Source organism: Triticum urartu, chromosome 4A (genome assembly GCF_056163025.1).
Source record: "Triticum urartu cultivar PI428250 chromosome 4A, HENAU_Tu73, whole genome shotgun sequence".
NCBI classification, from domain to species: Eukaryota; Viridiplantae; Streptophyta; class Magnoliopsida; order Poales; family Poaceae; genus Triticum; species Triticum urartu.
The window spans coordinates 167,422,727-167,448,121 of NC_141876.1; positions in this window are offsets into that span (position 1 = coordinate 167,422,727).

The following is a 25,395-nucleotide window of genomic DNA, read 5'->3' on the forward strand; positions in this document are numbered from 1 at the left end:
ACCTTTCAGAGCATGAAGAAGAGAGATTATTGAAAACTCTGAAGAAGCACCGCGCTGCTATTGGGTATACTCTTGATGATCTTAAGGGCATTAGTCCCACTCTATGTCAACGTAAAATTAATTTGGAAGAAGATGCTAAACCAGTTTGTGATCATCAACGCTGGCTGAATCCTAAAATGAAAGAAGTGGTAAGAAAGGAGATACTAAAGCTCCTTGAGGCAGGTATAATTTATCCCGTTGCTGATAGTCAGTGGGTAAGCCCTGTCCATTGTGTCCCTAAGAAGGGAGGTATTACTGTTGTTCCTAATGATAAAGATGAATTGATTCCTCAAAGAATTATTACAGGTTATATGATGGTTATTGATTTCTGCAAATTAAATAAGGCTACTAAAAAATATCATTACCCCTTACCTTTTATCGATCAAATGCTAGAAAGATTATCTAAACATACACATTTTTGCTTTCTAGATGGTTATTCTGGCTTCTCTCAAATACCCATGTCAGCCAAAGATCAATCAAAGACTACTTTTACATGCCCTTTTGGTACTTTTGCTTATAGACGTATGCCTTTTGGTTTATGTAATGCACCTGCTACCTTTCAAAGATGCATGATGGCTATATTCTCTGACTTTTGTGAAAAGATTTGTGAGGTTTTCATGGACGACTTTTCCGTCTATGGATCTTCTTTTGATGACTGCTTGAGCAACCTTGATCGAGTTTTGCAGAGATGTGAAGAAACTAATCTTGTCCTGAATTGGGAAAATTGCCACTTGATGGTTAATGAAGGTATTGTCTTGGGGCATAAAGTTTATGAAAGAGGTATTGAAGTTGATAAATCCAAGGTTGATGCTATTGAAAAGATGCCATGTCCCAAGGACATCAAAGGTATAAGAAGTTTCCTTGGTCATGCCAGTTTTTATAGCAGGTTCATTAAGGACTTCTCAAAAATCTCTCAGCCTCTGACCAATTTATTACAAAAAGATATACCATTCGTTTTTGATGATGATTGTGTAGAAGCATTTGAAATACTTAAGAAAGCATTGATCTCTGCACCTATTGTTCAGCCACCTGATTGGAATTTACCCTTTGAAATTATGTGTGATGCTAGTGATTATGTTGTAGGTGCTGTTCTAGGACAAAGAGTTGATAAAAACTAAATGGTATTCAATATGCTAGTAAAACTCTAGATAATGCTCAAAGAAACTATGCTACTACTGAAAAAGAATTCTTAACAGTTGTATTTGCTTGTGATAAGTTTAGACCTTATATTGTTGATTCTAAAGTAACTATTCACACTGATCATGTTGCTATTAAATATCTTATGGAAAAGAAAGATGCTAAATTGAGACTTATTAGATGGGTTCTCTTGCTACAAGAATTTGATTTGCATATTGTCGATAGAAAAGGAGCTGAGAACCCCGTTGCAGACAACTTGTCTAGGTTAGAAAATGTGCTTGATGACCCACTACCTATTGATGATAGTTTTCCTGATGAGCAACTAAATGTCATAAATGCTTCTCATACTGCTCCATGGTATGCTGATTATGTTAATTACATAGTTGCTAAGTTTATACCACCTAGTTTCACATACCAGCAAAAGAAAAATTTCTTCTATGATTTGAGGCATTACTTTTGGGATGACCCACATCTTTATAAAGAAGGAGTAGATGGTGTTATTAGATGTTGTGTACCTAAGCATGAACAGGAACAGATCCTACGCAAGTGTCACTCCGAAGCTTATGGAGGACACCATGCTGGAGATAGAACTGCACATAAGGTACTGCAATCTGGTTTTTATTGGCCTACTCTCTTCAAGGATGCCCGCAAGTTTGTCTTATCTTGTGATGAATGTCAAAGAATTGGTAATATCAGTAGACGTCAAGAAATGCCTATGAATTATTCACTTGTTATTGAACCGTTTGATGTTTGGGGCTTTGACTCTATGGGACCTTTTCCTTCCTCTAATGGTTATACACATATTTTAGTTGCTGTTGATTATGTTACTAAGTGGGTAGAAGCTATTCCAACTAGTAGTGCTGATCATAACACCTCTATTAAAATGCTTAAAGAAGTTATTTTTCCAAGATTTGGAGTCCCTAGATATTTAGTGACTGATGGTGGTTCACATTTTATTCATGGTGCCTTCCGTAAAATGCTTGCTAAATATGATGTTAATCATATAATTGCATCTCCTTATCACCCTCAGTCTAGTGGTCAAGTAGAATTGAGTAATAGAGAGCTCAAATTAATTTTGCAAAAGACTGTTAATAGGTCTAGCAAGAATTGGTCCAAGAAACTTGATGATGCGTTATGGGCCTATAGAACTGCATATAAAAATCCTATGGGTATGTCTCCGTATAAAATGGTCTATGGAAAAGAATGTCACTTGCCTCTCAAACTAGAACACAAGGCTTATTGGGCTATTAAAGAACTTAATTATGATTTTAAACTTGCCGGTGAGAAGAGGTTATTTGATATTAGCTCACTTGATGAATGGAGAACCCAAGCCTACGAAAATGCCAAGTTGTTTAAAGAAAAAGTTAAAAGATGGCATGACAAAAGGATACAAAAGCGTGAGTTTAATGTAGGTGACTATGTATTGTTATACAACTCTCGTTTAAGATTTTTTGCAGGAAAACTTCTCTCTAAATGGGAAGGTCCTTACGTTATCGAGGAGGTCTACCGTTTCGATGCCATAAAAATCAACAACTTCGAAGGCACAAATCCGAAGGTGGTGAACGGTCAAAGAATCAAACATTATATCTCAGGTAATCCCATAAATGTTGAAACCAATGTTATCAAAACCGTAACCCCGGAGGAATACAAAAGGGACACTTTCGGGAACGTTTCAGACTCCGAAAAGGAATAGGTATGTGGTACGGTAAGTAAATCGACTCCAAAACAGTTTCTAAGGCAATATTTCTCTGTTTTGGAATATTTAGAAAAATAGAAAAATAAGAAGCAGTCCGGGAAGGACACGAGGGTGGAGGGCGTGCCCTACCCTACTGGGCGCGCCCCTCTACATCGTGGGCACCTTGTGTGCTCTCCAGACTCCGTTTTCATACACGACACGTATTTTGATCGGTAAAAATTCATTATATAATCTCCTGGAGGTTTTGACTCCTGTATCATGCAATTATCTCCTGTTTGTGTTTCGAGCTGTTGCTGCTGCAGATTAGAGTAGGATGTCTTCGCAAGAGTCAATCGGGGAGAGCCGGGTGTCTCATCTGGCACCGAGATCAACGACAAACAATCATGTTGACCCCTTTGGGCCAGCAACGGAGGAAGAGATGGAGGCTGATTTGAAGAGGATAGATGCCATGGAAGAGGATCAAGAAGTCACTTCCCGCCTCCAAGCTGGATTCACAATGGGAGAACTGTAGAGCTCAGCTATTCCAAACTCGGTTATCCCTTCCAATGTTAGATTTCTTTCTTATGAGAATATGAAAAGAGTGTCACTGGTTCTCCCGTAGCTATGCAGCACCCTTGGGTGCAGGGAGCTTTGGCTGTTACAGGAAAACTCCGAAAGGAAATAATGGACCTCAAGCAGCAAGTCAACAAGCTTGAGGAGGAGAACCGTATCTTGAGGGGCATCATCGCCAAGAATATCACATCATCATCCCCGAAAAGAGAGACATAATCACATGGGTATGGGCACTCCACTTGGCAACTGCCAAGCTTGGGGGAGTGCCCCGCTATCGTATCACCATCACTCTATCTTTACCGTTTTTCTTAGTTCGATCCTTTTGGTAATATCTTGATCTAGTAGAATAAAAGTTCTTAGTATGATCTAGTTGCGAGTTTTGCTTTATTATCCTTCTATGTAATCGAGTACGTGAGCTATATAATAAAGATTAGTGTTGAGTCAAGGGCTTGATTATTTTGCCATGAGCCTAAAGGAATAAAAGAAAAGAGAATGAAATAAAAAGAAACAAAGAGATCATATGAGTCTTATGGAGAGTAATGAGCTCACATAGAAAGAGTATGATGAATAAAAGTTATTGAGGGTTGACAAACACAGTTTTGGTCATCGTTGCAATTAATAGGAAGTAATAAAGAAAGAGAGGTCTTCACATATAAATATACTATCTTGGACATCTTTTATGATTGTGAGCACTCATTAAAATATGACAAGCTAAAGAGTTGACATTGGACAAGGAAGACAACGTAATGGGTTATGTTTTTTATATTTGAGATAAATTATATTATCTTGGATCTTCCAACATGATGAGCTTGCCTTTCCCCCTCATGCTAGCCAAATTTATTGCACCAAGTAGAGATACTACTTGTGCTTCCAAACACCCTTAAATCAGTCTTGCCATAAGAGTCCACCATGTCTACCTAAGGATTGAGTAAGATCCATCAAGTAAGTTGTCATCGGTGCGAGCAATAAAAATTGCTCTCTAAATATGTATGATTGATTGGTGTGGAGGAAATAAGCTTTATACGAGCGTGTGATATGGAAGTAATAAAAGCGACAGACTGCATAATAAAGGTCCATATCACAAGTGGCAATATAAAGTGACGTTCTTTCGCATTAAGGTTTTGTGCATCCAACCCATAAAAGCGCATGACAACCTCTGCTTCCCTCTGTGAAGGGCCTATCTTTTACTTTTATCTCCTACATTGCATAAGAGTCATGGTGATCTTCACCCTTCCTTTTTACATTTTATCCTTTGGCAAGCACAATATGTTGGAAAGATCCTGCTAATTGGATGTGAGTTTTCATGAACTATTACTGTTGACATTACCCTTGAGGTAAAACGTTGGGAGGCAAAACTATAAGCCCCTATCTTTCTCTGTGTTCGATTAAAACTCCATACCCATAAGTATTGCGTGAGTGTCAGCAATTGTGAAAGATTATATGATAGCTGAGTATGTGGACTTGCTGAAAAGCTCTTATACATTGAGTCTTTCCTATGTTATGATAAATTGCAATTGCTTCAATGATCGAGATTGTAGTTTGTTAGTTTTCAATGAAGTTTACGATTCATACTTGATATTGTGATTGAATTATTACTCTAGCATCAGATATTATATGAACAAGAATTATGTAAGTTGATGTTCTAAGAATGATCATGATGCCCTCATGTCCATATTTTATTTTTATCGACACCTCTATCTCTAAACATGTAGACATATTTTTCGATTTCGGCTTTTCGCTTGAGGACAAGCGAGGTCTAAGCTTGGGGGAGTTGATACGTCCATTTTGCATCATGCTTTTATATCAATAGTTATTGCATTATGGGCTGTTATTACACATTATGTCACAATACTTATGCCTATTCTCTCTTATTTTACAAGGTTTACATAAAGAGGGAGAATGCCGGCAGCTGGGATTCTGGGATGGAAAAGGAGAAAATATTAGAGACCTATTCTGCACAACTCCAAAAGTCCTGAAACTTCACGGATGATGTTTTACAAATATATAAAAAATATTGAGAGCAAGAACCTCACAAGGGGGCCACACCCTTCCCACGAGGGTGGGGGGCGCGCCCCCTACCTCATGGGCCCCCTGGTGGCCCTCCGGTGGCCATCTTCTGCTATATGGAGTCTTTCGACAAGAAAAAAATCATAAGCCATCTTCTCGGACGAAACTCCGCTGCCACGAGGCGGAACCTTGGCGGAATCAATCTAGGGCTCTGGCGGAGCTATTTTGCCGGGGAAACTTCCCTCCCAGAGGGGGAAATCATCGCCATCGTCATCACCAACGCTCCTCTCATCGGGACAGGGCAATCTCCATCAACATCTTCATTAGCACCATCTCATCTCAAAACCCTAGTTCATCTCTTGTATCCAATTCTTGTCTCCAAGTCCAGGATTGGTGCTAGTAGGTTGCTAGTAGTGTTAATTACTCCTTGTAGTTGATGCTAGTTGGTTTAATTGGTAGAATATCATATGTTCAGATCCTATATGCATATTAATACCCCTCTGATTATGAACATGTTTATGCTTTGTGAGTAGTTACTTTTGTTCCTGAGGACATGGGAGAAGTCTTGCTATTAGTAGTCATGTGAATTTGGTATTCGTTCGATATTTTGATGAGATGTATGTTGTCTCTCCTCTAGTTGTGTTATGTGAACGTCGACTACATGACACTTCACCATTATTTGGGCCTAGAGGAAGGCATTGGGAAGTAATAAGTAGATGATGGGTTGCTAGAGTGACAGAAGCTTAAACCCTAGTTTATGCGTTGTTTCGTAAGGGGCTGATTTGGATCCACATGTTTCATGCTATGGTTAGGTTTACCTTAATACTTTTGTTGTATTTGCGGATGCTTTCAATAGAGGTTAATCATAAGTGGGATGTTTGTCCAAGTAAGGACAACACCCAAGCACCGGTCCACCCACATACCAAATTATCAAAGTACCGAACGCGAATCATATGAACGTGATGAAAACTAGCTTGACGATATTCCCATGTGTCCTCGGGAGTGCTTTACATCATATAAGAGTTTGTCCAGGCTTGTCCTTTGCTACAAAAGGATTGGGCCACCTTGCTGCACTTTATTTACTTTTGTTACTTGTTGCTCGTTACAAATTATCCTATCACAAAACTATCTGTTACCACTTCTTTCAGTACTTGCAGAGAATACCTTGCTGGAAACCACTTATCATTTCCTTCTGCTCCTCGTTGGGCTCAACACTCTTACTTATCGAAAAGACTATGATAGATCCCCTATACTTGTGGGCCATCACACAACCCCGATGACAAGCCAAGCAATTGTTTCATACTTTTGATGTTCTCAAACTTTTTCAATCTTCACGCAATACATGAGCGTGAGCCATGGATATATCACTATAGGTGGAATAGAATGGTGGTTGTGGAGAAGACAAAAAGGGAGAAGCTAGTCTCACATCAACTAGGCGTATCAATGGGCTATGGAGATGCCCATCAATAGATATCAATGTGAGTGAGTAGGGATTGCCATGCAACGGATGCACTAGAGCTATAAGTATATGAAAGCTCAACAAAAGAAACTAAGTGGGTGTGCATCCAACTTGCTTGCTCATGAAGACCTAGGGCATTTTGAGGAAGCCCATCATTGGAATATACAAGCCAAGTTCTATAATGAAAGACTCCCACCACTATATGAAAGTGACAACATAGGAGACTCTCTATCATGAAGATCATGGTGCTACTTTGAAGCACAAGTGTGGTAAAAGGATAGTAGCATTGCCCCTTCTCTCTTTTTCTCTCTTTTTTTTATTTTTTATTTTTTTATTTGGGCCTTTCTCTTTTTTATGGCCTCTTTTTTTCTCTTTTTTTATTTGGGCTTCTTTGGCCTCTTTTATTTATTTATTTTCGTCCGGAGTCTCATCCCGACTTATGGGGGAATCATAGTCTCCATCATCCTTTCCTCATCGGGACAATGCTCTAATAATGATGATCATCACACTTTTATTTACTTACAACTCAAGAATTACAACTCGATACTTAGAACAAGATATGACTCTATATGAATGCCTCCGGCGGTGTACCGGGATGTGCAATGACTCATGAGTGACATGTATGAAAGAATTATGAACGGTGGCTTTGCCACAAATACGATGTCAACTACATGATCATGCAAAGCAATATGACAATGATGAAGCATGTCATAATAACGGAACGATGGAAAGTTGCATGGCAATATATCTCGGAATGGCTATGGAAATGCCATAATAGGTAGATATGGTGGCTGTTTTGAGGAAGGTATATGGTGGGTTTAAGGTACCGGCAAAAGGTGTGCGGTATTAGAGAGGCTAGCAATGGTGGAAGGTCGAGAGTGCGTATAATTCATTGACTCAACATTAGTCATAAAGAACTCACATACTTATTGCAAAAATTTATTAGTTATCGAAACAAAGTATTACGCGCATGCTCCTAGGGGGATAGATTGGTAGGAAAAGACCATCGCTCGTCCCCGACCGCCACTCATAAGGAGGACAATCAATAAATAAATCATGCTCCGACTTCATCACATAACGGTTCACCATACGTGCATGCTACGGGAATCACAAGCTTTAACACAAGTATTTCTCAAATTCACAACTACTCAACTAGCATGACTCTAATATCACCATCTCCATATCTCAAAACAATCATCAAGCATCAAACTTCTCTTAGTATTCAAAACACTCATAAGAAAATTTTACTAATCTTGAATACCTAGCATATTAGGATTTTAAGCAAATTACCATGCTATTTAAGACTCTCAAAATAATCTAAGTGAAGCATGAGAGTTCATCTATTTCTTCAAAATAAAACTACCACCATGCTATAAAAGATATAAGTGAAGCACTAGAGCAAATGACAAACTACTCCGAAAGATATAAGTGAAGATCAATGAGTAGTCGAATAATTATGCAACTATGTGAAGACTCTCTAACATTTAATAGTTTTAGATCTTGATACTTTATTCAAACAGCAAGCAAAACAAAAGAAAATGGCATTCTAAGAATGGCAAACATCATGTGAAGAAGCAAAAACTTAGGATCAACTGAAACTAACCGATAGTTGTTGAAGAAGAAAGGTGGGATGCCAACCGGGGCATCCCCTAGATTAGATGCTTGAGACTTCTTGAAATATTATCTTGGGATGCCTTGGGCATCCCCAAGCTTGAGATTTTGTGTCTCCTTAATTCCTCTCATATCACGGTCTCCCTAAATCTCAAAAGCTTCATCCACACAAAACTCAACAAGGACTCGTGAGATGAGTTAGTATAAACCATTGCAAAAACCTTATCATACTCTACTGTAGAAAATCACTAAAATTATTATTCAACATTCCATACTAAATGCCTCTGCATATTTAATAGTCCTATCCTCAAATAGAATCATTAAAGAAGCAAACATATGCACACAATGCAAACATAACAGCAATCTGCCTAAACAGGACAGTCTATAAAGAGTGCAGAAAGATCCATACTTCCCTAACTCAAAAAATTATGAAAGAAAACTCCCACTTTAGTAAATTTATCAGAGCTTAATATGCAAAAGGTTTCAACTTTTTATCACATTCTGACTTTTCTAGGGAATTATTGCAACAACAGTAAACTTTCTGTTTTCAAACAGCAACATGTGGACTTCTAAAATAGGCATAGTAAAGGCTATCAATGCCACTTTTATTGAAATAAAAGATGCAAAACATTGTTATAAATAACAGCAAGCAAATATTAACAAAATAAATTGACGCTCCAAGCAAAACACATAACATGTGGTGAAGACGAAAGAGGGGATGCCTTCCGGGGTATCCTTGAATATTACCTTGAGGTGCCTTGGTCATCCCCAAGCTTATTCTCCTGCCACTACTTATTCCATAGTCCATCGAATCCTTACCCAAAACTTGAAAACTTCACAACACAAAACTTAACAGAAAACTCGTAAGCTCCGTTAGTATAAGAAAATAAATCACCACTTCAAGGTACTGTAATGAACTCATTCTTTATTTATGTTGGTGTTAAACCTAATGTATTCCAACTTCTGTATGGTTTATAAACTCTTTTACTAGCCATAGATTCATCAAAATAAGTAAACAACACATGAAAAACAGAATCTGTCAAAAACAGAACAGTCTGTAGTAATCTGTAACTAACGCAAACTTCTGGAACTCATAAAATTCTCAAATAAATTGGTGGACTTGAGTAATTTGTCTATTAATCATCTGCAAAAAGAATTAACTCAATATCACTCTCCAATAAAAACTGGCATCAATTCTCGTGAGCGGTAAAGTTTCTGTTTTTTACAGCATGATCATAAAGAGTTCACCCAAGTCTTCCCAAAGGTTCTACTTGGCACAAACACTAATTAAACATAAAACCACATCTTAACAGAGGCTAGATGAATTATCTATCACTAAACAGGAACAAAAAGCAAGGAACAAAAATAAAGTTGGGTTGCCTCCCAACAAGCGCTATCGTTTGACGCCCCTAGCTAAGCATGATGATTTCAATGATGCTCATATAAAAGATAAGAATTGAAACATAAAGAGAGCATCATGAAGAATATTACTAGCACATTTAAGTCTAACCCACTTCCTATGCATAGGGATTTTGTGAGCAAACAACTTATGGGAACAATAATCAACTTGCATAGGAAGGTAAAACAAGCATAACTTCAAAAATTTAAGCACATAGAAAGGAAACTTGATATTATTGCAATTCCTACAAGCATATATTCCTCCCTCATAATAATTTTCATTATCATCATGAATAAATTCAACAATATAACCAGAACTTAAAGCATTCTTTTCATGATCTACAAGCATAGAAAATTTACTACTCTCCACACAAGCAAAATTCTTCTCATTATTCTTTATAGCATACAAGTCATCACAATGATCATCATAGATAGCAACTTTGTTCTCATAATCAATTGGAACCTCTTCCGAAATAGTGGATTCATCTCTAAATAAAGTCATGACCTCTCCAAATCCACTTTCATCAATATAATCATCATAAATAGGAGGCATGCTTTCATCATAATAAATTTGCTCATCAAAGCTTGGGGTACAAAAAATATCATCTTCATCAAACATAGCTTCCCCAAGCTTGTGGCTTTGCATATTATTAGCATCATGGATATTCAAGGAATTCATACTAACAACATTGCAATCATGCTCATCATTCAAAAATTTAGTGCCGAACATTTTAATGCATTCTTCTTCTAACACTTAGGCACAATTTTCCTTTCCATCATACTCACGAAAGATATTAAAAAGGTGAAGCGTATGAGGCAAACTCAATTCCATATTTTTTAATTTTATTTTATAAACTAAACTAGTGCTAAAACAAGAAACAAAAAGATTCGATTGCAAGATCTAAAGATATACCTTCAAGCGCTAACCTCCCCAGCAACGGCGCCAGAAAGGAGCTTGATGTCTACTACACAACATTCTTCTTGTAGACGTTGTTGGGCCTCCAAGTGCAGAGGTTTGTAGGACAGTAGCAAATTTCCCTCAAGTGGATGACCTAAGGTTTATCAATCCGTGGGAGGCGTAGGATGAAGATGGTCCCTCTTAAGCAACCCTGCAACCAAATAAAAAAGAGTCTCTTGTGTCCCCAACACACCCAATACAATGGTAAATTGTATAGGTGCACTAGTTCAGTGAAGAGATGGTGATACAAGTGGTATATGGATGGTAGATAAATGTTTTTGTAATCTGAAAATATAAAACAGCAAGGTAACTAATGATAAAAGTGAGCGTAAACGGTATTGCAATGATAGGAAACAAGGCCTAGGGTTCATACTTTCACTAGTGCAAGTCCTCTCAACAATAATAACATAATTGGATCACATAACAATCACTCAACATGCAACAAAGAGTCACTCCAAAGTCACTAATAACGGAGAACAAATGAAGAGATTATGGTAGGGAACGAAACCACCTCAAAGTTATTCTTTCCAATGAATCCATCGCGCGAGCGGGAGGTGTAACTCCTGCGATGGGGGGAGGCACGCGGAGGTCGCCCAGCCTCCTCGGCCACGCTCCCACTCGGCGGACGTGTTCCCGAAGTTCGTCATGTGGTCGGAGAGGCCCGCTGGCATCTGGCTCCGCCCCCCGTGCTTCTTCGCGGGTGCACTGCCGACCATGGGGCTTGATGGCCTCTGGCTGCAGGCTGACGGCTGCTGCAGCAGGGCCTCATGGGTGGGGGTTGAAGTCACCGCCGCGGGCAACATGTCCTTGACCCGCGGTTGGTAGCCGTTTGCCCGCGCGCGGGGCTTGGGCGGGAGGTGCACCCTCCATTTCAGGTACGACGACCTTGCGCCCCTCTATGTGAGGGTGTTTGGGGAAGATGACCGTCATGCGGGGTGTTGCCCAGAGGATGGCAGTGGCGACGACGAGCTTGCCCTTGGCGACGGCCGCAACGAAGACGAGGGTGAGCTTGCCCTTGGCGACGTCCGTGCCACCTCCAGCAGCAGCGGCTCCTCCTTTGGTGAGAGCACCAGCGACGGAAGCTACGACGAACCACCACGCCGCCGGGCTCGGATCGGGGGAAGGCGACGAGCCGCCTCGCCGCCATGCCCCGGTGAAGCAGGAGGAAGACTCGGACTGAGCTCGGACGCCGCTGGAACCTGGTCTCGGGAGCTGTTGCAGTTGTGCGGCCTGCTTTTGTTTCTTCTTTTATCCTGCATTGTAAAAAGTAGAGGGCCCTAGTGGGGCGTGTAATGAATCATTTGCTTGCGCTATTATTCTATGCTCCTTATCTTTATATTATGCTGTGATATCTGTGTTTCCACCAGGTGTACATGTTTAGGGTACTTAGCTCGATGTGCTTGCAGTCGACTCTTGCGTCGCGAGGGTGTGCCTTTCCAAAGGCATCCTCTGGAGCCTCCTTCTTGAGGACCCGAGGGTCGTTGAGCCATAAGAGACGTCGTGTAGCTGCAAGGTTAGAAAGCCTCATGAGGTGCCCCGTCCTGCCTTGGATAAGCTCCTGAGCATGGACTGGTTGTGGCTAGCGCGCCACGTCACGATGCCCGGGGCACGGACTTAAGAGAGCGCGCATGTCTATGAGCTCGCTCGAGGGCGTCTCGCGAGGATTAAGGGCGCTAAGCTGTGGCGGCAAGGCGTCGGCGAGGTGCTGTAGCGGGCAAGCCCAGGCGTGCACACCGTACCAAGCCCTCGCGTGCGGGACACTGATGTCTACTACACAACCTTCTTCTTGTAGACATTGTTGGGCCTCCAAGTGCAGAGGTTTGTAGGACAGTAGCAAATTTCCCTCAAGTGGATGACCTAAGGTTTATCAATCCGTGGGAGGCGTAGGATGAGGATGGTCTCTCTCAAGCAACCCTACAACCAAATAACAAAGAGTCTCTTGTGTCCCCAACACACCCAATACAATGGTAAATTGTATAGGTGCACTAGTTCGGCGAAAATATGGTGATACAAGTGGTATATGGATGGTAGATAAAGGTTTTTGTAATCTGAAAATATAAAAACAGCAAGGTAACTAATGATAAAAGTGAGCGTAAACGGTATTGCAATGATAGGAAACAAGGCCTAGGGTTCATACTTTCACTAGTGCAAGTCCTCCCAACAATAATAACATAATTGGATCACATAACTATCCCTCAACATGCAACAAAGAGTCATTCCAAAGTCACTAATAGCGGAGAACAAACGAAGAGATTATGGTAGGGTACGAAACCACCTCAAAGTTATTCTTTCCAATCAATCCGTTTGGCTATTCCTATAAGTGTCACAAACATCCCTAGAGTTTGTACTAGAATAACACCTTAAGACACAAATCAACCAAAACCCTAATGTCACCTAGATACTCCAATGTCACCTCATGTATCCGTGGGTATGATTATACGATATGCATCACACAATCTCAGATTCATCTATTCAACCAACACATAGGACCTCAAAGAGTGCCCCAAAGCTTCTACCGGAGAATCACGACGAAAACGTGTGCCAACCCCTATGCATAGGTTCATGGGCGGAACCCGCAAGTTGATCACCAAAACATCCATCAAGTGAATCACGTGATATCCCATTGTCACCACAGATATGCACGGCAAGACATACATCAAGTGTTCTCAAATCTTTAAAGACTCAATCCGATAAGATTACTTCAAGGGGAAAACTCAATCCATTACAAGAGAGTAGAGGGGGAGGAGAAACATAAGATCCAACTATAATAGCAAAGCTCGCGATACATCAAGATCGTGCCAAATCAAGAACACGAGAGAGAGAGATCAAACACATAGCTACTGGTACATACCCTCAGCCCGAGGGAGAACTACTCCCTCCTCATCATGGAGAGCACCAGGATGATGAAGATGGCCACCGGAGAGGGATTCCCCCTCCGGCAGGGTGCCGGAACGGGTCTAGATTGGCTTTCGGTGGCTACGGAGGCTTCTGGCGGCGGAACTCCCGATCTATTGTGCTCCCCGATCGTTTTAGGGTATATGGAGATATATAGGCGGAACAAGTATGTCAGGGGAGCCACGAGGGGCCCACGAGGGTGGAGGGCGTGCCCAGGGGGTGGGCGCGCCCCTGCCTCGTTGCTTCCCTTACGTGGACTTCAAGTCTCCCGGGTTGCTTTCCTTCCAAAAATAAGTTCCGTGAAGTTTCAGGTCAATTGGACTCCATTTGATTTTCCTTTTCTGCGATACTCTAAAACAAGGAAAAACAGAAACTGGCACTGGGCTCTGGGTTAATAGGTTAGTCCCAAAAATAATATAAAAGTGTATAATAAAGCCCATAAACATCCAAAACAGATAATATAATAGCATGGAACAAGAAAAAATTATAGATACGTTGTAGACGTATCAGACACGCGAGGAAGAGCGACAAGCAACTGCCGCTCCTCCTGAGACTCGGTCAAAAAGGCAAACAAAAACAGAAAGAGAGAAAATTTCCAACCCTGGCGAACGAAAGACACAAAAGCATCAAATTTCATTCAAGAAGTTGCAAACTAGCTACAGAAAGCAAGCAAAAGAACAGTCGCGTCCGGCACCTAGACTAGTGTTCTTGTCTTTGTCGGATTTCGGGTTCCGCTGACCCTTGAGAGGCTCGAACTCTGGGGTGCGTGCGAAGAACTCATCCTCCCCAGTCTGCCAGCTCGCTAATCTCATGGTCTCGTGATATCTACTACACAACTTTATTCTTGTAGACACGTGTTGGGCCTCCAAGCGTAGAGTTTTGTAGGACAGTAGCAATTTTCCCTCAAGTGGATGACCTAAGGTTTATCAATCCGTGAGAGGTGTAGGATGAAGATGGTCTCTCTCAAACGACCCTGCAACCAAATACAAGAAATCTCTTGTGTCCCCAACACACCCAATACAATGGAAAATTGAATAGGTGCACTAGTTCGGCGAAGAGATGGTGATAAAAGTGTAATATGGATGGTAGGAATATTTTTTTTAATCTGAATAAATAAAAACAGCAAGGTAGGAAATAGTAAACGGGCACAAAAACGGTATTGCAATGCTTGAAAACAAGGCCTAGGGTGCGTACTTTCACTAGTGCAACCTCTCAACAGTGCTAATATAATTGGATCATATAACCATCCCTCAACATGCAATGAAGAATCACTCCAAAGTTCCTATCTAGCAGAGAACATAAGACATAATTGATGGTAGGGTACGAAACCACCTCAAAGCTATTCTTTCCGATCAATCTATCCTAGAGTTCGTACTAAAATAGCACGAAGCTATTCTTTCCGATCGATCTAACCAATAGTTTGTACTAAAATAACACCAAAGCAAATTCAGGTTCATAATATTCAATCCAACACAAAGAACCTCAAAGAGTGCCCCAAGATTTCTACCGGAGAAACAAAGACAAGAACATGCATCAACCCCTATGCATAGATTACCCCAATGTCACCTCATAAATCCGCGAGTTGAGTGCCAAAACATATATCAAGTGAATCAATATGATACCCCTTTGTCACCACGAGTATGCAATTGCAAGATATATATCAAGTGTTCTCAAATCCATAAAAGTATTCAATCCGATAACAACGAAATCTCAAAGGGAAAAACTCAATTCATCACAACAAGATAGAGAAGGGAAAACACCATATGATCCGACTATATTAACAAAGCCCGTGAGACATCAAGATTGTGACATCTCAAGAACACGAGAGAGAGAGAGAGATTAAACACATAGCTACTAGTACAAACCCTCAGTCCCGAGTGTGGCCTACTCCCTCCTCATCGTGGTGGCCGCCGGGATGATGAAGATGGCCACCGGAGATGATTGCCCCCTCCGGCAGAGTGCCGGAACATGGTATAGATTGGTTTTCGATGGCTATAGAGCCTTGTGGTGGCGGAACTTCTGATCTAGGTTAACCCTGAGGGTTTTCAGAATATTTGGAAATTTATAGTGCAAAGAGGGGGTGCGGGAGGTCACCGAGGTGGGCACAACCCACCTGGGCGCGCCTGGGCCCCCAGGCGCGCCCTGGTGGGTTGTGCCCCCCTCGGGGCACCCCCAGGTGCTGCTCTAGCCCATCCCAGGTGTTCTGATCCATAAAAATTCTCCATAAAGTTTCGTGGTGTTTGTACTCCGTTTGATATTGATTTTCTGCGATGTAAAAAACATGCAAAAAACAACAACTGGCACTTGGCACTATGTCAATAGGTTAGTCCCAAAAAATGATATAAAGTTGCCATAAAATGATTGTAAAACATCCAAGAATGATAATATAACATCATGGAACAATAAAAAATTATAGATACGTTGGAGACGTATCAGCATCCCCAAGCTTAATGCCTACTCGTCCTCGAGTAGGTAAATGATAAAAAAAGAATTTTTGATGTGGAATGCTGCCTAACATGTCATCTCATATTATTTTCTTTATAGCATGGAAATTTGGACTTTTATATGGTTCAAAGCAATAGTCTAGTTTTGGCATGAGACTTAAATACTCAAGCATATCAACAAGCAACCATGTCTTTCAAAATATCAATGCTAAAATAAGTTATCGCTAGCCCATCATGCTCAATCATTGATTCATCCATGAAACACATTCGCATATTAGCTACACCCAATGCTCAAGTACGATCATAGTGCCCCCTAGTTGGTGCTTTATAAAAGAAGAGGGAGACTCAAATTAAAAATAAAAATTGCATAAAGTAAAATAAAGGCCCTTCGCAGAGGGAAGTAGGGATTTGTAGAGGTGCCAGAGCTCAAAGCTAAAATTGAGAGATAAAAACATTTAGAGAGAGGCATACTTTTCCCACCAACGAAAACGACTTAGAGCTCCCAACACTTTCCATGCTAGATATATCATAGGCGGATCCCAAACAGAAAATAAAGTTCATTCCTTTTTCCACATACTTTCACTTTCCATGGCTAGCCGTATCCATGGGTGCCCTCCATACCAACACTTTCCAAGGAATTTATATTTCACAACATAAAGTAATTCATTTTTCATTTCGGGACTGGGCATCCCTAATACCTTTGCCTTACTCTCGTGTAATGACAAGTGAATAAACACTCATCGTGATAATAACACATATAGCATGGAAAATATTGGCCACCCTCACCACCTCGCGAGCGGTATGAGGACACAAAAGAGAAATTTATTTTGAAAATTAGAGATGCCACATACAAATTTGCTTAGAACGGCAAAAGAATACAACATATAGGTAGGTATAGTGGACTCATGTGGCAAAACGGGTTTAAAGGATTTTGGATGCACAAGTAGTGATCATACTTAGTGCAAAATGAAGGCTAGCAAAATATTGAGAAGCGACCAACCAAGAAACGAATAATCTCATAAGAAAGCATTGAGCATAGTTAACACCGAATAATGCACCACAAGTAGGATGTAATTTCATTGCACAACTATTGACTTTCGTGCTTGCATAGGGAATCACAAACCTTAACACCAATATTCTTTCTAAAGCATAATTACTCATCAACATGACTCACATATCACATCATCATATCTCAGAACTATTACAAGGAATCAAGTTTATTTTGTCCAATGATCTTCGTGAAAGTTTTTATTATATCCTTCTTGGATATTTATCACTTTCGAACTGATTTTCATGTGTTGATTTTGATAAACTCAAACAAATATAAGCGAAGATCATGAACACATTTTTTTATTTATCTCAAATTAATATAAGTGACATAAGAGATCATTTATTCAAAAATACTAAATCACACCATGCTCAAAAAGATATAAGCGAAGCACTAGAGCAATTCCATAGAAAAGAGCTTTGTTGACGGGATGTGAGTGCCGCTTACCTAGCCTCCTGGAAACTATTTGAGGACTCTATTTTATTTAAAAACTTTTAGTTCTAAGTATTTTATTAAGACAGCAAGCAAAACAAAATAAAATGACAATCCAAGAATACCACACATCATGTGAAGAAGCAAAACTTAGGCTCAACCGATAGTAACCGATAATTGTTGAAGAAGAAAGGTGGGATGCCTATCGGGGCATCCCCGAGCTTAGATTCTTGAGAATTCTTGAAATATTTTCTTGGGGTGCCTTGGGCATCCCCAAGCTTGAGCTTTCGTGTCTCCTTAATTGCTCTCATATCACAGTTTTCCTAAATCTCAAAAGCTTCATCCACACAAAACTCAACAAGGACTCATGAGACAAGTTAGTAGAAACCAATGCAAAAACCTTACCATTCTCTACTATAGAAAATCACTAAAATTATTATTCAACATTGCACACTAAATGCCTCTGCATATTTAATAGTCCTATTCTCAAATAGAATCATGAAACAAGCAAACATATGCAAACAATGCAAACATAACAGCAATCTGCCAAAACAGTACAGCCTATAAAGAATGCAATAGTATCAATACTTACCTAAGTACAAAAGTTATTAAAATTTGCAAAACTGTAGAAAAGTTACCAGAGATCATTTTGCAAAAAGTTTCAACATTTTATCACATTCTGACTTTTCTAGGGGATTTTTGCAACAGCGGTAAACTTTCTGTTTTCAAACAGCAACATGTATACTTGCAAAATAAGCATGGCAAAGGCTATCATTGCCACTTTTATTGAAATAAAAGATGAAAAAAATTATTCTAAATAACAGCAAGCAAATCCTAACAAAACAAAATGACGCTGGAAGTAAAACTCATATCATGTGACAAATGAAGACATAGCTTCAAGTGAGGTTACCGATAATGTTGAAGACGAAAGAGGGGATGCCTTCCGGGGCATCCCCAAGCTTAGTTGCTTAGATATTCCTTGAATATTACCTTGGTTTTCCTTGGGCATCCCCAATATTAGGGTCTTGTCACTCTTTATTCTCCTCATATCGACATCTCACCCAAAACTTGAAAACTTCAATCACACAAAACTTAACGGAACTTTGTGAGATAGGTTAGTATGATAAAGAGCAAACCATTTCACTTTTGGTACTGTCAAAGACAAGATTCATAATTGTTCTCACACAATGCCTACTGTATCAAATCATTTCCACAATTTATATTGAGCAATATAAGCCATGTAAATTAGAAAACAAGCAAACAATGCATTGAAAACAGAATCTGTCAAAAACAGAACAGTCTGTAGTAATCTGTACTCAAACCATACTCCAGCTACTCCAAAAATTCTGAAAAATTAGGAAAACCTGAGAAATTTGTCTATTGATCTTCCGAAAAAAGAACCAATATTTTATCACGCTTTTGTTAAAAATGAGAATTATTTCCGTGAGTGCAAAAGTTTCTGCTTTTCAGCAGGATCAAATCAACTACCACCATAAGCCATCCCAAAGTTCTTACTTGGCACGTTATTGAAATGAAAGCAAAAAACATGATTACTACAGTAGACTAATCATGTGAACACACAAAAATAGTAGGTAAAAGTGTTGGGTTGTCTCCCAACAAGCACTTTTCTTTAATGCCTTTGTGATGCCCCTGTTTCGACCGTACACTAATCATACACGCAAATGTGTATGATCAAGATCAAGGACTCACGGGAAGATATCACAACACAACTCTAGACACAAATTAAAATAATACAAGCTTTATATTACAAGCCAGGGGCCTCGAGGGCTCGAATACATAAGCTCGAATACATAAGCTCGAACACACAAGAGTCAGCAGAAGCAACAATATCCGAGTATAGACATAAGTTAAACAAGTTCTGCCTTAAGAAGGCTAGCACAAACATCAATGATCGAAAAGGCATGGCCTCCTACCTGGGAGCCTCCTAACTACTCCAGGTCGTCAGCGACCGTCACGTAGTAGTAGGCACCCTCGGGGTAGTAGTAGTCATTAGTGGTGTCGTCTGGCTCCTGGGATCCATCATCTGGTCGCAACAATCGGGTATAGGGGAAAAAGAGGTAGCAAAGCAACCGTGAGTACTCATCCAAATTACTCGCAAGACTTACATCAGATCTAAACTAAGTATGCATCTGTATCAAAGGAATGGGTTGTATCTGTGGACTAAACTGCAGAATGCCAGAAGAGAAGGGGAAAACCTAGCCTATCGAAGACTAGCATCTTCAAGCAGCTCCAATCATCTTGCAGCATTCAGAAGAGTATAGAATAGCAGTTTATATTTGGCAAACATGTTGTAACATTAACGCCTAGAGATCACTTCCTCGACTCCCTGTGAGGAAACAATCCCGGAGCCGGCATATCCATCACATGCCTCAACATCCAGTATCTAGTTCTAGTTGTATCGATCGGGATACAACTCCGAGCGTCCGTTACCATAGGACATGCTATCAATAGATGTTTTCTTACCTGCAGGGGTGCACCAAGTTACCCAACATGCTCGATCAACTCCGGCCGGACACACCATCACGTCATGACTAGCCTCGGCCGATCAACGCACCACGGTCCTACCTAGGCTCAACAGAAAGGCCAGCATGCCGGTCTACATCCTAAATGCGAAGGGGTCATGGGCCATCGCCCTTTGCAATCCTACACATTGCGTACGCGGCCGGTGAGCAAACGTAGCCTCCCTTATAAAAGACAAGGCGTTCCAGTCCAACCCAGTGTGCGCTGCTCCATCGCTGACGTCCGTTGAGCTTTCGGTTGATACATACGGTGCAAAGTGCCCATACTTATTCCCACGTGGTGGTTAGTGCGAAAAAGGCCAGAGGCCTACTTGGATCAAATATCCAAACCGTTATTGTCTTGATAGTGCGGTAATGATCAATGATCCACGATATGTGGTCCCATCGCCCCGTCTCATGGACTTGCGGCAAGGGCTAAGAATGCCCGGCCGCGCCACGTGGAAAAACTTGCGGGTATCCTCCAGATCAACCCGACTTCACATCACTCGCGGGTACCCCTCAGGGTCGACCCGCCTTTCCAAGTAACAATTGTAAAGTCCAAGTATCTGTGTGTCCAACACCAAGGGGAAACCCCGAGGAATCACCCTCGGTGAATTCCACTCGATGTACTCATCAAGGTGAACATAAGAGGAACCACCCTTGAGGTTCACACTTGAGGGAGTGCACGACAAAGTCGTATCGGGAGTGGTTAAGGAGGAATCACCCTCGATGACCACGACCAAATAGCTACACTACAGGGTTAACATCAGAAGTGCTGTCGAGGTACCACCCTCAACACTCGATAGTAACTCTACAGAGTCGTACAACTAAGGGGGTGATGTGCGGTGTCGGGGCCTGGACGTCGATCACGTTGATCGAGTCATCGAACATAAAGCAGGGGAAACTGGACAAGGTGGGGGTTACTGATGGATCTCTAACCAACTCCGGCGTCTGATGTTTTCCGGACAGATGAAAAGAGAGGGGACGGTTCCATGTTTAGCATGCTAGGGGCATGTGACAGATGAACGGATCGCTTATTCGGATTCGTTGGATTTTTCTTAGCAACTTTCGTATATAAAACCTTTTCATTCGAGTTACGGATTAATTACTATTAATTTACAAAGTTTTATTGATTTTCTGAAAGTTTCAACAATTATTTGTAAATCAAAACATTCACTGGATACTGCTAAGTGCACACAGAACTGCACATAGTAGTGGTTTCAAAGGATGACAAGTGGGTCGGTCAACACTGACGAGGCAGCGGTCAAAACTGACACGTGGGGCCACTGGGTTTAGTTTCATCAGAAAACTAATCACGTTTAATTAGACAGCGGGCCCTACTGTCATGCACTCAGGGGGGGTTAGTGCCTAATTACGGGCCACGTCAGCGCCTAGTCAGCGACCTACACTGGCGCTAATCCAGCGTGGTGGAGGAGCTCCGGCCGGTTGACTCCTGCAGCAGCTGGACACGTAGCTGGGTCCGTTGGGCAGCGGCCATTGCGGCGCGCCCAACGATGGGGACGGCCGACACTGGGGTGGACTACAGGGGGCGGCGGCGAGCTCGAGCCACTGTGCAGGTCGGCTGCAGCTGCCGCGAGCACGGTAGAGCGGGCGCGGGGGTTGCGGTGGCTAGTGGGGGTGCGGGCTGGTGGGGCCACGCTGGGAAGGGCTCGGCCATGAAATTCCTTATGAGTATCCTTCGAGTATAATAGAAAAACTACTAGCTAATCCTTTTACAGGAGATGGAACAAAGCATCCTGATGAACACCTAATATATGTGGATGAAGTTTGTGGATTATTTAAGCATGTAGGTATTTCCGATGATGTTGCTAAGAAGAAGGTCTTCCCTTTATCCTTGAAGGGAGACGCATTGACATGGTATAGGCTATGTGATGATATGGGATCATGGAACTATAGAAGATTGAAATTGGAATTTCATCAAAAGTATTACCCTATGCATCTTGTTCATCGTGATCGCAATTATATATATAATTTTTGGCCTCGCGAAGGAGAAAGCATCGCTCAAGCTTGGGGGAGGCTTAAATCAATGTTATATTCATGCCCCAATCATGAGCTTCCAAGAGAAACAATTCTTCAAAAATTTTATGCTCGGCTTTCTGATAACAATCGCACCATGCTCGATACGTCTTGTGCTGGCTCTTTTATGATGAAGACTATTGGATTTAGATGTGATTTATTGGATAGAATTAAACGCAACTCTGAAGATTGGGACCTCGACAATGGTAAGGAGTCAGGTATGACACCTAAGTTTGATTGTGTTAAATCTTTTATGGATACCAATATTTTCCGTAAGTTTAGCACTAAATATGGACTTGATTCTAAGACAGTAGCTTCTTTCTGTGAATCTTTTGCTACTTATGTTGATCTCCCTAAGGAGAAGTGGTTTAAATATCATCCTCCCATAGAAGTAAAAGTAGCTGCACCTATTAAAGTTGAAGAAAAGACTATCACTTATAATGATCCTATTGTTCCGACTTCTTATGTTGAGAAACCACCTTTCCCTGTTAGGATAAAGGATCATGCTAAAGCTTCAACTGTAGTTCGTAAAAGCAATATTAAAACATATACACCTCCCGAGCAAGTTAAAGTTGAACCTAATATTGCTATTTTTAAAGAGATCTTGTCTGATAATATTCATGGGCATGTTATTCAGTTCTGCGGTGAAACTGCTAGAATTGCTAAACCTTGTGCTAAATGTAAACATAGACCTGTGGTAGGCGTGCCTGTTATTTCTGTTAAAATAGGAGATCATTGTTATCATGGCTTATGTGATATGGGTGCTAGTGCTAGTGTTATACCTTATGACTTGTATAAAGAAATCAAGCATGAAATTGCACCTGCTGAGTTAGAAGATATTGATGTCACAATTAAACTTGCTAATAGAGATACTATTTCAGCTATGGGAATTGTTAGATATGTTGAAGTCTTGTGCGGGAAAACTAAATATCCAGCTGATTTTCTTGTTCTTAGTTCTCCACAAGATAGCTTTTGTCCCATTATATTTGGTAGAGCCTTCTTGAATACAGTTAATGCTAGGATAGACTGTAAAAAGAATGTTGTTACTATTGGCTTGGATGATATGACTCATGAGTTTAATTTCTCTAAATTTAGTAAACAGTACCGTGAAGAAGAATTGCCTAGTAAGGATGAAATTATTGGTCTTGCTTCTATTGCCGTACCTCCTAATGATCCTTTAGAACAATATTTGCTAGACCATGAGAATGATATGTTTATGAATGAAAAAGGGAAATAGATGAAGTATTCTTTAAACAAGAACCTATGCTAAAACAAAATTTGCCTGTTGAAATCCTAGGGGATCCTCCTCCACCTAAGGGTGATCCCGTGTTTGAGCTTAAACCATTGCCTGATAATCTTAAATATGCTTATCTTGATGAAAAGAAGATATATCCTGTTATTATTAGTGCTAACCTTTCAGAGCATGAAGAAGAAAGATTATTGAAAACTCTGAAGAAGCACCATGCTTCTATTGGATATACTCTTGATGATCTTAAGGGCATTTGTCCCACTCTATGTCAACATAAAATAAATTTGGAAGCAGATGCCAAACCAGTTCGTGATCCTCAATGACGTCTGAATCCTAAAATGAAAGAAGTGGTAAGAAAAGAAATACTAAAGCTTCTGGAGGCAGGTATAATTTATCCTGTTGCTGATAGTGAGTGGGTAAGTCATGTTCATTGTGTCCCTAAGAAGGGAGGTATTACTGTTGTTCCTAATGATAAAGATGAATTGATTCCACAAAGAACTATTACCGGTTATAGGATGGTAATTGATTTCCGCAAATTAAATAAGGCTACTAAGAAAGATCATTACCCTTACCTTTTATCGATCAAATGCTAGGAAGATTATGCAAACATACACATTACTGCTTTCTAGATGGTTATTCTGGTTTCTCTCAAATACCTGTGTCGGCTAAAGATCAATCAAAGACTACTTTTACATGCCCTTTTGGTACTTTTGCTTATAGACGTATGCCTTTTGGTTTATGTAATGCAGCTGCCACCTTTCAAAGATGCATGATGGCTATATTCTCTGACTTTTGTGAAAAGATTTGTGAGGTTTTCATGGATGACTTTTCCGTCTATGGATCTTCTTTTGATGATTGCTTGAGCAATCTTGATCGAGTTTTGCAGAGATGTGAAGAAACTAATCTTGTCTTGAATTGGGAAAAGTGCCACTTTATGGTTAATGAAGGTATTGTCTTGGGGCATAAAGTTTCTGCAAGAGGTATTGAAGTTGATAAAGCCAAGGTTGATGCTATTGAAAAGATGCCATGTCCCAAGGACATCAAAGGTATAAGAAGTTTCCTTGGTCATGCCAGATTTTATAGGAGGTTCATCAAGGACTTCTCAAAAATTTCTCGGCCTCTGACTAATTTATTACAAAAAGATATACCATTTGTCTTTGATGATGATTGTGTAGGAGCATTTGAAATACTTAAGAAAGCATTAGTCTCTGCACCTATTGTTCAGCCACCTGATTGGAATTTACCCTTTGAAATTATGTGTGATGCTAGTGATTATGCTGTAGGTGTTGTTCTAGGGCAAAGAGTTGATAAGAAACTAAATGTTATCCATTATGCTAGTAAGACTCTAGACAATGCCCAAAGAAATTATGCTACTACTGAAAAAGAACTTTTAGCAGTTGTATTTGCTTGTGATAAGTTCAGACCTTATATTGTTGATTCTAAAGTAATTATCCACACTGATCATGCTGCTATTAAATATCTCATGGAAAAGAAAGATGCTAAACTGAGACTTATTAGATGGGTTCTCTTGCTACAAGAATTTGATTTGCATATTGTTGATAGAAAAGGAGTTGAAAACCCCGTTGTAGACAACTTATCTAGGTTAGAGAATGTTCTTGATGACCCACTACCTATCGATGATAGATTTCCTGATGAACAATTAAATGTCATAAGTACTTCTCGTAGTACCCCTTGGTATGCTGATTATGCTAATTACATAGTTGCTAAATTTATACCACCTAGCTTCGCATACCAACAAAAGAAAAAGTTCTTCTATGATTTGAGACATTACTTTTGGGATGACCCACATCTTTATAAAGAAGGAGTAGATGGTGTTATTAGACGTTGTGTACCTCAGCATGAACAGGAATAGATCCTACGCAAGTGCCACTCCGAAACTTATGGAGGACACCA